At 42.1% G+C, this 13,940-nt stretch overlaps 1 non-coding gene across 1 annotated transcript; it reads left to right on the top strand.

The window, feature by feature from the left end:
- The first annotated feature begins 5,523 nt into the window (after positions 1 to 5,523).
- On the top strand, positions 5,524 to 5,629 carry LOC122641212. Its single transcript, XR_006329860.1, has one exon. It is a non-coding gene; the product is annotated as a small nucleolar RNA R71 (small nucleolar RNA).
- The last annotated feature ends 8,311 nt before the right edge of the window (positions 5,630 to 13,940 follow it).

Genomic DNA, 13,940 nt, shown 5'->3' with positions numbered 1-13,940 from the left:
ATTGAATGCTCTAGATTGAAAAATTTTCAGCATGAATTCGCAAAATTCAAAGTTGTTCTCATTGTTGTCCCTCTCCAACCTAAATGACATTGTCCCCAATGGCATGCAAAAGAATATGGCAATATAAAACAATGGGAAACAAATAAAAACAAAGGGAAGGAGCAACACAACCCTGTGAAGTGGAGCACTATGACCATCAACCTAAACCTACCATGGCTATCTACTGTCTACCTGAAAAGCTAAGAAAAACAAAAATAGAAGTAAAATGGTGGGTTGCCTCCCACAAACGCTAAGTTTACTATTTTCAGCCAGACAAAGAGTGGGAACTCAAGAAAACTCATAACTTGGGTCAATCAAGAGTTCAAGACTCAATAACCTACTTATCTGTAATACCATCCATATAGGGCTTCCGACGCTACCCATTAACCTGAAAAGAGTGCCCTGCTTTAGGATTTTGAATGGTAATAGCACCATGGGGTGACACTTTAATGATCACAAGGGGCCATCTCAACGAGAACGAAGCTTACCAGGAAAGAGGCATAAGTTGGAATTGAAAAACCAGACTTTCTGGTTAACCTCAAAAGACTTACAGACAATATGTTTATCATGAAAAGCCTTTGCCCTAGCCTTATAAATATGTGCGCTCTCATACGCATCATTATGCATCTCTTCCAACTCTAAGAGTTGAAGACGACGGGTGGAACCAACTTTGACCATATCAAAATTAAACAGTTTAATGGCCCACAAAGCACGGTGTTCCAACTCGACAAGTAAGTGACAAGCTTTCCCAAAGTCCAACAGGTATGGGGACATGCCAATGGGAGTCTTATAAGCAGTATGGTAGGCCCACAATGCGTCATCGAGTCTCAACGACCAATTTTTCCTATCTGGCCTAACCGTTTTCTCAAGAATGCGCTTGATCTCCCTATTGGACACCTCTACTTGACCACTGGTCTGCGGTCGATAAGGCGTGTGGTAACCTTATGAGTAATAGAATACTTCTGTAGTAAAGCCCCAAAAATCCAGTGCTTACAATGGGAGCCTCCATCACTAATGATGGCATTTGGAAATCCAAAGCGATTGAAAATATGGCACTGTACAAACTTAACCACTACCTTGTGATCATTGGTTCTAGTGGGTAAGGCCTCAACCCACTTAGACACATAGTCTACCACAACCAAAATATACTCAAAGCCGAAAGACGAAGGAAAAGGTCCCATGAAATCTATACCTCTCACATCAAAGATCTCAACAACCAAAATAGGATTAAGGGGCTTCATGTCTCTACGAGACATATTTTTGACTTTCTGACACTAGACAAAATTGCGACAAAACTCATGGGCATCTCTAAAGTTAATAGGTCAAAAGAAACTACTCTGTAAAACCTTGGTAGCAGTTTTTTGCCACTAAAATGCCCTCCACATGCAAGAGTGTGACAAAAGGTAAGGATACTAGTAAACTCACTCTCTAGGACACAGCGACGGACAACCTGGTCAGGACAATATCTGAACAACTCGGGATCCTCCCAATAATAGAACTTAAGCTATGAGAATAAGAGGTCTTTCTCTTGCTTAGACCAACCAGCAGGTATCTTCCCAACAACTAAATAATTCACAATATGTGTAAATCAAGGAGAGCGAGTATGAGAAACCACAAACAATTGCTCATCAAGGAAGGATTCTCTAACCAACTCAATGGAGGAGGGAAACTCAACTAAGATCCTAGACAGATGATCTGCCACCACATTTTTGGAATCTTTATTGTCCCGTATCTCTAAATCAAACTCTTACAGCAGAAGAATCCCTCTAATCAATCTAGGTTTGGTGTCTTTCTTGACAAGTAAATGCCTAATAGCTGCATGATCAGAATACACCACAACCTTGGATCCTAAGAGATAAGATTGGAATTTATCGAGAGCAAACACTATAACTAGCAGCTCTTTCTCAGTGGTAGTCTAATTCAATTGGGGTTCTGAGTTTGTCCTGCTAGCATAATATATGACAATGGGTCTTTTGTCGACTCTCTGTCCTAACACAGCTCCAACCGTATAGTCAGATGCATCACACATAATATCAAATGGTAGCATCTAATCCAGGGGTTGAATTATGGGTGTTGTAGACAATGAAGCTCTAAGGGTATTGAAGGCTTGGAGGAAGGCACCATCAAAGACAAAATGTGCATCCTTGGCAAGCAGATTGCACAAGAGTCTGGATATATGGGAAGTCTTTAATGAACCGCCTATAAAAGCCAGTATGGCCTAGAAAGGAACAGACATGCCGAACAGAAGTGGGGGGTGGGAGGTTGGCAATCAAATCAACTTTAGCCTTATCAACCTCTATCCCACGTTAAGACACAATGTGACTAAGCACAATCCCTTGTTGAATCATGAAATGGCTCTTCTCCCAACTCAAAATCAGATTTGTCTCCATGCAACGTTTCAAAACTCTAGTCAACTTGGAGAGACAATCATCAAAGGAGGAGCCAAATACAGAGAAATCATCAATGAAGACTTGGAGAAACTTCCCCACCATGTCAAAAAAGATAGACATCATGCATCTCTGGAAGGTGGCAGGTACATTTCACAAACCAGAAGGCATCCGCCTAAAAGCGATTGTACCATAGGGGCAAGTGAAAGTGGTTTTCTCTTGGTCTTCTAGGCATACAGACACCTGATTATGACCTGAATAGCCATCTAGGAAACAGTAATGGCTTTGGCCTACTAATTTCTCAAGTATTTGGTCTATGAAAGGGAGAGGGAAGTGATCCTTACGGGTGACATTGTTCACTTTCCTATAATCAATGCATACCTGCCAACCTGTGGTTGTACGAGTAGGGACCTTGTCACCCTGGTCGTTCTCAACGACAGTGATGCCTAATTTCTTAGGCAGAACTTGAGTGGGACTCACCCACTTGTCGTCAGAGATGGGATAAATAATGCCTACATCTATCCATTTCACCGCCTCTTTCTTAATAACTTCGCGCATGTTAGGATTCAATCTCCTTTGCGCATCCCCGAAAGGTTTAGCCCCATCATCACAGTAGATATAGTGCATACAAATCGATGGGCTAATACCTTTTAAATCAGCCATGGACCACCCGATGGTAGCCTTATATTCGTTGAGAACACCCAACAGTTTGCTTTCTTGATCAGATGTAAAGTTGGAAACAATGATGACAGGTAGCGTCTCATTTGATCCCAAGAAAGCATATTTCAATGAATCAGGCAATGGTTTCAATTCCAACACCGGTGGGGACTCAATAGAACTCAATGATGGCTTCTTAGCCAAGGGAGGAAGTGACTCATACTTAACAGTCCACGAAGGACGGTCCGGAGGAGTAAGGGCATCTAATAATACATTGACTTCAGCAGTATACGCATCAATATCAAAATCATCACCTCTAGAGAAGGTCAGACACTGCTGTAATGGGACATCTGCTAACATTATCGGTGTGCACTCTGTAGGATTAAGCGCTTGCCAATTCCCCAAAAGACGCCTTGTGAGGGAATGTGCAACTTTAATTCCTTATTGCACACCAACCAGCACGCATCGCTCCCGTCTGAGTCGGGCATTTTGGGTCATTCTCAATAATCTCCCCCCAAATGCACACCCAATAATAGAGCACCCATGGCACCGGGGAGACTCGAACTCGTGACCACCTGCTTTGATACCAATTGTAGGATTAAGCGCTTGCCAATCCCCCAAAAGACGCCTTGTGAGGGAATGTGCAACTTTAATTCTTTATTGCACACCAATTGGCGCACATCGCTCCCTCCCGAGCCAGGATCTGGGTAGGGCATTTTGGGTCACTCCCAACAAACTCTACTACTACCTCATCTATAACATCAACGGAGAAACACTCTTCCTCATGTTGGGGCCCTAAAGAAGCATTAAAGATGTTCAATTGGAGCTTTTTATTACCAAAGGAAATATCCATTGCACTTGATCTACAGTTAATGCAAGCATTGGCAGTAGCCAAGAATGGACGTCCTAAAATAATTGACTGTGGTTTTCCATTAGTTTGTGTTTCCATGTCAAGGACTTGGAAATCCATAGAAAAATAGAGCTCATCTACTTTAACCAACACATCCTCAATGAAACCTATAGGCACTTTAATGGAACGGTCAACAAGTTGGAGAATAACCTATGTAGGCTTCAATTCTTTAAACCCAAAATGATCATAAACTGAGCTAGGTAAAATATTAACACTCGCCCCTAGATCAAGAAGCGTTCGTTCAATGGCAAGGTTGCTAATGATGCAAGATATAAGAGGGGCTCCTGGATCTTTAAGCTTAGGGGGAGTTGATTAGACAGGACTACACTAACCTGCTCAGTAAGATGGATAGTCTTATGAATGTGGGTCTTCAACTTACGCTTTTGAGTGCATAAGTCTTTCAAGAACTTAGCATAAACTGGAACTTGCTTGATGGCATCTAGGAGGGGGAGGTTGATCTAGACTTGTTTGAACAATTCCATCATCTCTTCCATTCTTGCACCCTTCTTGCCAAATGTAGAAGAAGATGGAGATTCTAAACAAGAGGGAAAAGGGGCTCTAGGCATGTAAACATCAGGGTTGTTGCCCTCCGCAACCTATTCAATCTCATGGTCCTTAGAAGCTTGGAAAGCTTTAGGACTGGGTTCTGGACTCACCTCTTTCTCAGAATTCTCTATAGGGGAACTCTACTCAGGGGTTCCCAATACTCGACCACTCCTTAAAGTCATGACTGTCTTAGCTTGTTCATGAAAAACTTCATTACTAGGCTGGCTATTAGGATTTCCTACCACTTGACTTGGTAGTTGACCTTCTTCTCTCCTACTTATGGCATCAGCTAATTGATCCAACCGAGTTTTTAACTTAGTGAGAGATTGAGTATGGGAGTGTAAGAGCTGAGTGTCTAATGATGAACTCATAGGCGGTGGAGGAGGTGGTTGTTGCACATCTCTATAGGCAATCTGCTTATTGGAAAATTTCTACCTATATGGTGGATTTTGGAAACTATTGGGTTGTTTCCATCCAAAATTGGGGTGGTTCCTCCAGCCAAGGTTATAGGTCTGGGAGTATGGGTCATTACCCGATTTGGAGAAACTCTGGGCAGTTTGTGCATGTTCTTGAACATATTCAGGGAATTGCACCACTTGAGGGCACTCACTCATATAATGAGAAGGATTGGCACAAAGAGTGCATACTTCCTAAAAAGTTTGAGGAGAATTTGTTGGCCTAGGAATCTGCCCTATAGATAACAAACGATCTAACTTCTGAGAGTATGTTCACTTTGATGTTTATGGCCACAGATATGATTGACCTACCTCATAGAGGCCACCTTTTCTTTGGGGTCCAGTCATGGGAATTTCAGTCCTAGAGGCCGACACATGATGCAATGAATTCTCACTAAGGGTCTCAAACAATTGCCAAGCCTCATTCTCACTCTTATGCATGAATATACCTCCACAAGAAGCATCCACCATCTATCTATGTCTATCAGTCAGTCCATCATAAAAGCATTGAACTAACTGCCACTTAGGTACAACATGATGGGGACACTTTCTAATCAGGTCCTTAAGTCTTTCCCAGGTCTCATGAAATTGCTCACCATCAATTTGTAAAAAGCAAGCGATGGCTCGCCTAATCTGATTGGTCTGACCTATGGGGAAATATTTTTTCAGAAACTCTTGTTGCATCTGCGACCAAGTAGTGATCACTATAAGATCCAAGGAATTGAGCCATTGTTTGGCTTTATCCTTGAGGGAAAATGGGAACAAAATCAACCTCAGAGCATCTTCAGAAAAATTCTGGATTTTAACAATTGAGCATATCTCTAAAAATTCATCTAGATGTTTGTAGGGTTCCTCATTGTTAAGTCCATAAAAAGATGGGAACATTTGAATAACATTGGACTTAATCTCATATTGGGTTGCCTGAACAGTAGGAACCCTAATGCATGAAGTCGACGTATAGGTCGAGGGCGTGAAGTGTTCACTTAATGCGCGTTGGTTTGGTTTGTTCTTTCCTATTCTTTTATTTTTTCAAATTAAATGCAAAGTTCTATCAATTTCAAGGTCTAAATCGGTCAATGTAGGATGACAGAAACGACAACCAAGCATCTACTAAACTAAAAACTAAAAAAAAAAAAACTAACGACCAAAAGACTCACAACCAAGATGGGAAGACATCATAAAATTAAGCTAAGCAAATCAAATAGAAGAGATAGGGTATATACCTGAAATGCCTAGCTCCAATGAAGATCGATCCTCACTTGAACTTTACCGCATCCAAGAACGAATAATCAATAGAAAAAAAATTACATTTATGATCTTAAGGGGAAAGGGGAATAAAATTTTGTTTTAACAATGATGAGATCAAAATAAAAGAATGGAAGAAAAAAATGTGCAAGGGCGGGTGAATGCAAGTTCAACAAGTTGGGCTAAAAATGGCGCACTCGTCCTTGCTCTGCAAACTGGACTGCCTACAAAACAAAATAAAATCAACTTAAGCTGAACTAAAATAAGGTTGAAATTAAAAAGAAAAATTCTGATTGTATTTCATTTTTTTTTCTTCCTGAAATTAAAACAAAAACAAAATAGAAAAAGAAACAACTAAATCAATCTTAGCAAACCGTGCTTTGGTTCCCCAACAACGGCGTCAAAATTTGATTGTGTCGTTAAGAGATAAAAAAAATCCTAATTAAACTAATTAGAATAATGGTAAATAGGGATTGAATCCACGGGGAACTGAAAGGCTAACTTTATTAAAATTGATGTGAATTTTGTTTTGAAAATCAAATTTGCAAAATTCAAAACTAAATTAAAACCAAGTAAAAACTAATTAACAAATAAGTGAATTAATGAAAAGAAACTATCCTTAGGTTTTGAATCCGTTTTGGCATTATTACCTAATCTCTGGCGCATACTTCGATTTGCTAAAACTATAAGTTCCAATGCAACTACAAAAAGAAATATGATTCCAGGCTACCCTAAGTATAACTTATCCTGTCAAGAATTATCGTCTATTGCTTTCGCTTAACACGCTTAGATTGATTGGTTAAAGGCTATCATCGGTGTTTACCAAAGATCACATACAGAAAAACCATTGTTTGAATAGAACAAGTGAATCACAGAGACATATATTTTAAACTAATTTAACTATTAAAAATCATCCACAAGGGAAGGGGTCTTTAACGTCAAACAATCAAGTATGCTTTACAATCAGAAATCTAATAATAATAAACCAAAATTACATCTAAACCTAAGGATAGAAAGGAGACTTAGCCGCTCATGGTGCGGATCGACGGGGGGTAGCAATAGTGATCTTCCATGGAATGTGATACGCAGATAGAGAGTTGGAGCGGCTTCAAAGGTGGATGAAGCTGCTGGTTCATGATAGGGCTGCTGTGCAGTGAAGACGAGGTTGCTACCACGTAAGAGCAAGGTTGCTCCCCAAGATAAAACATCCAAGAAGAAGAAAGGGATTGAGAAGAGAAGAATAATGGTGGAAGATGGAAGGGCTGCCATGCTAGATCATGAATGCTAGAAAGAGATAATAAAAAAATAAAAAAAGAATATATCCAAAGAGATTTTAGAGGAGTTAGGATTTTAGGAAGATGGAAAACCATGGAGAGTTTAGAGGGATTTGGGGAAAAAGAGATGAAAACGTGGAGGGGTTTTAGGAAAGAGAAAAAGAGAGTTTTAGAGGGCCAATGGGATTTTAGGGAGAAGGATTTAGGAGATGGGAGAGAGAGAATCGTGGAAGAGGGGGGATTGGCGAGATCAATTTTTTTCCTCTAAGGTTCCCTCACCCATACGGTTGTAAGGTTCTCTTTAGGGATGTTTGACACGTGTCAGAGAGAAATCCAACGGTTGTGAGGAAAGAGTGGAGAGAGGAGAGAGAGAGAGTCACACGTTCATTGGAAACCACCAACGTTAACTATATTTAAAAAGTTAACCCTTGGATTTCTCTCTGACACATGTCGAACATCCCTAAAGAGAACCTCACAATTGTATGGGTGAGGGAACCTTAGAAGAAAAAAATCCGAGGAGAGATAAGTGGGAGGTATTTAAGGAAAGATGGGAACCGTGTGAGAAAGTGATAGGGAAGAGAGAGACAGAATTAGAGAAGGTGAGAAAATTTAATCTATTTATTTAAATCTAAAAATCAAGTTAAATTTTAAATTTGGTCAAAATCTTCTTTTTGAAAATATCTCTCCATCCTGGCCCCGGATGGATCCAATCCGAAAATTAAAGTTGCTCCAATTAATGTTCCGGACAATATAAGCCCATAATCAGATATCTTCTGAAAATTTCTCAATTTTTTGAAATTATGGTTATGCCTTTATGCTTGATTTTCCTTTGTTGCCCAATTTCTTGGTCATACTTCTAATTTTAGGTAAAATATCTTCAATGCCCTTGGGTCTTCAATGAAACTTCTTTCCATCTCGCCCTTGATCACGTGTGAGTCGATCCATGGGTAGACCGGTGCCTAGATTGCATCAAATCCTTCCATTCAGCATCTTTTATGCGTAAGACCCTATAACAATCTGCAATCATAATTACATAGCAAAATAGAATTAATTAACTAAAGATATTAAATTGGAACCAATAATTAAATAGAAATTCAATGCATAATTATAGTCCGATCAAGACTTGAACCCGTTACCACTTGATCACAATGGAGCAACCTTTACCGTTCCACCACGGCCCAACCTCTATGATTATAATATAATCACTTCTTATATTTTTATCATGTGAAATATGATAGTGATAATTCTGACCAATGGATATATAGGAGATGTGATGTGAATTGGAATGTAATGTTAAATATAAGATACTATCTCATGAATGTCCATGCACTCATATTGTAGTCCGGTGCACCCATTTTTTAAATTTAAAAAAAAAAAAAATTTTATTTTATTTTTTATTTTGCCACTTTGCAAACTTAGACTGGTCTTAAATTTAACATGTCACAAGAAAAGGGAGCAATAAAGACATATTTAAGATTGTTTTATCTATTCAATTATATGCTTTAGAGTTGATTATAAGTTACCGTCTCTAAAGGTCCACCAATAAAGGGTGATTTTCCTTATTATCGTCCCCAGAAGATCCATTATTTAATTTTTGAATTCTCGCTTCCTTTTTATCTTTCTCTTTTCTACTCTTCTTTATCCTTGGCCTCCTGTCTTAACTGATCGTCTGTGCTCCGCCACTTCATGTTGTTGTTATATATGCGACTTGGGGTGTCTATTCCAGGCCCAACCCGGTAGGCTCAATCGAGCCCATCCGGTTATAGCCCGGCCCAAATCAAACCAAATATTAAATGTGTTGAGCTTAAGCTCAAAAACATTTAATAATTGGTCATTTCTGGTGTGGGGTTCTAGTTCGTCGGGCGCCTGATAGGACTGACCAATTACAAGCCCGACCTAGCCCACCTGGTTAAGGTCCGAACAATTATGAAACTTTAAGAATGTTTGGCTTTCCCACTGCAACATTACCCTGATTTTCTGAGTCAGATTGCTCAATGTTACAAATGAACTTAGTCAGAAGATGACTTAGTTGGTTAAAAAAGAGGGTGCAGTTGGTTCTTTAGGTGCATGTTAAGGGTGTAAGCGACTAGCATTGTGTTAGAGAAATGATAAATTATGGACCAAATTGAACCTAAATGGCTTGCTTGGATTGATGTGCATATTTTAGGGTTGCACCGTATAGAGCCCATTTAAAAACCGACTAGAGTTAAACAGACTCACAACACGATTAAGGCCCGATTTTAATGCACCGTTTAGAGTTTGAAACCTACCGAGCCCGGCCTAAATACTTTAACGGGTTGGACACAGTGCAACCTGCAAAATTGGTGAGACCCGACCGAACCCGACCTGTTAACACCCCTATCTGCTGCGGAGGCACTCCATCATCTTAATGTTTATTTATAGGGTGCTGGGGATTCTAGACTAGATGTGTATAAGGATGTCTTCGTCTAGATGTATTACTGGGTGCAATGGGCAAGTCACACACGTCTCCCATATTTTTTCCTTCTTTTTCTCTAAGTTTCCTTATACGATTGTATCTCCTACTTTCCTTGTTCATGTATATTTCTTCTTCTCACGATCCTTATGTCAGTGGGATTTGGTCCTTTGTAATATAAATATTTATCTTCTAGAATACAATCAATACATTGGAATTTATTCCTCACGTTAGAATTTTACATGGTATCAGTTTTCTTTCTTCTTCTCAGCATCACCGTGCTCTCTTGGTCTCGTCTTCATCATGCTTGACGAATCCGATGTCAGTGGCGTTTCTTCCGTCGCCTTTGGCACGGTTGATTCCACCTCTCCGTATTATCTCCATCCCTCTGACAACCCTAGCGCCATCCTCGTGTTGACTCCCTTGAATGAAGATAACTACCAGACATGGCGGCACACCATGCGCATGGCCCTCTATGCCAAGAATAAGATGCAATTCGTGGATGGGTCTCTTCCCAAACCGACGGATCCTCCTTCCGCCGTTCAAGTTTGGGTTCGCTGCAACTTCATGGTTCTCTCTTGGATTTTAAATGTCCTCTCTTCGACACTCGCTAATAGTGTCATATACGCCGAACCGACATCCTCCGTCTGGACAAATCTTGAAGAGTGCTTCTCGTGCAGTAACGCTCCACGCATCTTCCATCTTAAGCGATCCATCTTCACTGTTCAACAAGGGACAGATTTCCTTGCTGCCTACTTTACTAGTTTGAAGCTTTTGTGGGATGAGCTCACTACCTACATCGTTGTCCCCAGTTGCCCCTGTGGCGCCCAGGCCGCCCTCTACTTTGCTATCCAACAGGAGCGCGTCTATCAATTTTTAATGGGGCTCTCCGATGGCTATGCTGCCATTCAATCCCATATTCTCTCCATCAAGCCCCTTCCCGATGTCAATCGCAGTTATCATCTCCTTCTTTAAGAAGAACAATAGTACAGTGGGCCCTCTGTGTTACGACACTTCCTGACACTGTCGCCATGATCGTCACGCCAGGCCAGTGCTCCACGCCCGAGCCCAGCGCTTCCACTGCCGCTGCTGCTACAGGTCCTCCCCAGCGTCGTCCTTGGTGTGACCACTGCAAGGCCCATGGACACTATCGTTCCACTTGTTGGGTACTTCATGGCTACCCTCCAGGGCAGCAGCCATGTTCCCAACGTCGCTCCAATCAGTAGGCCCCTCGAGGCTGTGATGCTCCTATCTCCAATGCTATTACGCCCGCTGCTGCCCCTACTGTCTCCACTCCAAACCTTACGCCTGCTCAGATCCAACAACTTCTCACTCTTTTGGGAACCGGTTCTTCTCTTCCTAGTGCCAATCTAGTAGGTACTTCGACTAGCCTCTCTGTTTTAGGTATGTCCTCACCTATGTGGATTCTTGATAGTGGAGCTTCGGACCACATGACCTCTGATCTCTCCAGATTAGAACACCCTTCCCCTACCCCCACGGCTTCCCCTGTTCGCTTGCCTAATGGACAAACCCTGCCCATCACTCACCTGGGTGCCACGCGCTTTGGTCTTGATCTTTTTTTGTCTCCTGTTCTCCACGTCTCTCTTTTCAATATAATTTGATTTCCATTAGCAAACTCACATCCTCTCTTAATTGTGTTGTTATATTTTTTCCCCCCTTCTGTGTTTTTCAGGACCTGAGTACGAAGAAGCTGATTGGGGTGGGAACAATGCATGACGGGCACTACTATTTTTCGCCGCCATCATCCTCACCATCATTGGCTCTACCCGCTGTTCGTGTTTCTTCTCCTCTAGGCACATGCACTTTGGGCACCTATCCTCGGATCGGCTCTCTCGTCTGTCCTCTTTAATTTCTCCCAATAATACTATTTTACTTTCCCCATCCCATGTGATGTTTGCCATTTATCCCGTCAGACACGCTTTCCTTCTCCATTGAGTACTCGCCTATGCACTGAACCGTTTGCTTTAGTACATTGTGATATTTGGGGTGGTTATCGCACCCCCTCCTTGACTGGTGCACATTATTTTTTCACCTTGGTTGATGATTACTCACGTAGTGTTTGGGTATATCTTATGCGCCATAAATCTGAGGTTTTCTCATTATTTACTGCTTTTTCTCATATGGTGAACACTCAATTTCAATCTAAAATTAAGTCTATTCGTACTGATAATGGACTGGAATTTTTTCACAACCCATGTGCAATTTTCTATCAACCTCTAGGATTCTCCACCAGCATTTTTGCGTTGGCACCCCACAGCAAAATGGGGTCGTCAAACGCAAGCATCACCACCTCCTTGAGGTTGCTCGTGCCTTACGCTTTCAGGCTCATCTTCCTCTTCGTTCTGGGGCGATTGTGTTTTAACTGCTACCCACCTCATCAACTGTCTCCCCACCCCCGTTCTCGATGGGAGAATCCCTCATTAATTGCTTTTCCAGTAGGTTCCCTGTTATGCCCATCTCTGCATGTTTGGTTCATTGTGTTACGCCCACAACCATGACCCCGGTCGCCACAAATTAGATCCTCGTGCTATTCACTGCATATTTCTAGGTTACCCTTTTGGTCAGAAGGGGTATCACTTGTATAACCTCCACACCCACCAAGTCTTTGTTTCCCATGACGTGTTTCAAGAATCTGTCTTTCCTTTTGCGACGATCCCCGCCGTCCCTTCAAGTACAGTGCTACCCCTCCCTATCCCGGATCTTACCGATCCCAGGCCCACCATTACCCCACCCACACCCCTTCCTTCTCCCCCCCCTTCCCCTTCACTGCAGCCCTCCTCACCGCCACCACCACCCCCACCTTCCCCAACCCCTTTACGATGCTCCACTCGTCCCCACATCCCCTCTACCCGGCTTACTAATTTTGTTTGCACAACTATCTCCACGTTAGTTCCCCGTCCTGTCGCGCCTCTTTGGCCAGGTAACACTCCTTACCCTCTTCATCATTTTATTTCTTATGCCAATTTATCCCCTTCCCATTTTGCATTTACTGCTGCATTATCTACTGATCATGAACCCAATTCCTATACAAAGGCATGTAAGCACCCCCACTGGCGTAAGGCTATGGACGCCGAGCTCCTTGCTCTTGAACAGAATCAAACCTGGTCTCTTCAATCTTTCCTTGCCGGGAAGCAACCCATTGGTTGTAAATGGGTCTACAAGATTAAGCATCATGCTGATGGCAATATTGAACGTTACAAGGCCCGTCTGGTCGCCAAAGGTTACACACAACAGGAAGGCCAGTACTATACCGATATCTTTGCTCCTGTAGCTAAGTTGGTCACTGTTCGCAATCTCCTTGCTGTCGCTGTTGTGCGTGGTTGGCATCTCCATCAATTGGATGTCAACAACACCTTCCTTCATGGCGACCTCCATGAAGATGTCTACATGCGTCTTCCCCCTAGGTATACAAAGCAGGGGTAGACTCGTTTTTGCAATCTTCACAAGTCTTTGTACGGCCTCAAACAGGCTTCCCGTAATTGGTTTTCCACCCTCACTCAAGTCCTCCTCGATGTCGGCTATCGCCAGTCTAAGGCGGATTATTCCTTATTTGCCAGGTCTTCTACCACCTCTTACACGGCAGTTCTCGTTTATGTCGATGATATCATCGTCGCTGGTTCTAATCCAAGGGCAATTCAGGCCCTTGTCTCCTTTTTACATGATCGTTTTTGCCTCAAGGACCTTGGCCGTCTCAATTATTTTCTTGGCATTGAGGTTGCCCGTAGCTCCACCGGTATATTTCTCAGTCAATGCAAATATACGCTGGACATTTTGTCTGATTCTAGTCTTTTTGGCTTCAAACCGGTCTCCTTTCTTAATGGAACAGAATATTCGGTTGCAGGCCGATATGGGTGACATTCTGGTTGATCCATCTCCTTATCGGCGTCTTATTGGTCACTTCATTTACTTGACTATCACCCGCCTGGGCATTTTATACGCCATCAACACTCTGAGCTAGTTCATGCATACACC

Source organism: Telopea speciosissima, chromosome 9 (genome assembly GCF_018873765.1).
Source record: "Telopea speciosissima isolate NSW1024214 ecotype Mountain lineage chromosome 9, Tspe_v1, whole genome shotgun sequence".
Taxonomy (NCBI): Eukaryota; Viridiplantae; Streptophyta; class Magnoliopsida; order Proteales; family Proteaceae; genus Telopea; species Telopea speciosissima.
This window is presented reverse-complemented; position numbering and strand designations above follow the sequence as displayed.